Source organism: Lipotes vexillifer, unplaced genomic scaffold (genome assembly GCF_000442215.2).
Source record: "Lipotes vexillifer unplaced genomic scaffold, Lipotes_vexillifer_v1.1 scaffold621, whole genome shotgun sequence".
Taxonomy (NCBI): Eukaryota; Metazoa; Chordata; class Mammalia; order Artiodactyla; family Lipotidae; genus Lipotes; species Lipotes vexillifer.
In genome coordinates this window covers 1,123,859-1,124,603 of record NW_006792411.1, presented here as the reverse complement: position 1 = coordinate 1,124,603, position 745 = coordinate 1,123,859, and the positions used below count along the sequence as shown (strand labels likewise).

Genomic DNA, 745 nt, shown 5'->3' with positions numbered 1-745 from the left:
ATATTTGATAAAGGAGCCAGGAATAGTCAATGGAGGAAAGAGAGTCTTTTTAATTAATGGTGCTGGGAAAATTCACATGCAAAAGAATGAATCTAGATCCCTGTGTTATACTACTCACAACAATTAACTTAAATTGGATTAAATACTTCACGTATGATCTGAAGCCACAAGATTCTTAGAAGAAAACACAGGGAAAAAGCTCCTTGACATGGGTCTTGGCAATGATTTTTTTGGATATGACACCTAAAGCACAATCAACAAAATAAAAACCAAACAAGTGGGACTTCATCAAACTATAAAAGCTTCTGCGTGGCAAAAGAAACAATCAACAAAATGAAAAGACAACGTATAGAATGGGAAAAAAATTTGTAAACCATTTATCTGATAAGGGATAAATATCCAAAGTAAAGAACTCATATAACTCGATAGCAAAAAAACCAATCCAATTAAAAAAATGGGTGAGGGAATTCCCTGGAGGTCCAGTGGTTAGGACTCTGCACTTTCATTGCCGAGGTCCCAGGTTCAATCCCTGATCGGGGAACTAAGATCCCGCAAGCTGCGCGGCGTGTCCAAAAAAATAATTAAAAATGGGCAAAAAACGACAATGAGATATCACCTGTTAGAACTGCTATCATCAAAAAGATAAGAGATAAATACTGGTGAGGATGTAAAGAAATGGGAACTTTTGTGTATTGCTGGCAAGACTGTAAACTGGTATAGCCACTATGGAAAACAGTATGGAGGA

At 36.8% G+C, this 745-nt stretch overlaps 1 non-coding gene across 1 annotated transcript; it reads left to right on the top strand.

The window, feature by feature from the left end:
- Positions 1-468: 468 nt before the first annotated feature.
- TRNAE-UUC (transfer RNA glutamic acid (anticodon UUC)) lies at positions 469-541 on the top strand. The gene has a single exon. It is a non-coding gene; the product is annotated as a tRNA-Glu (tRNA).
- Positions 542-745: the final 204 nt, after the last annotated feature.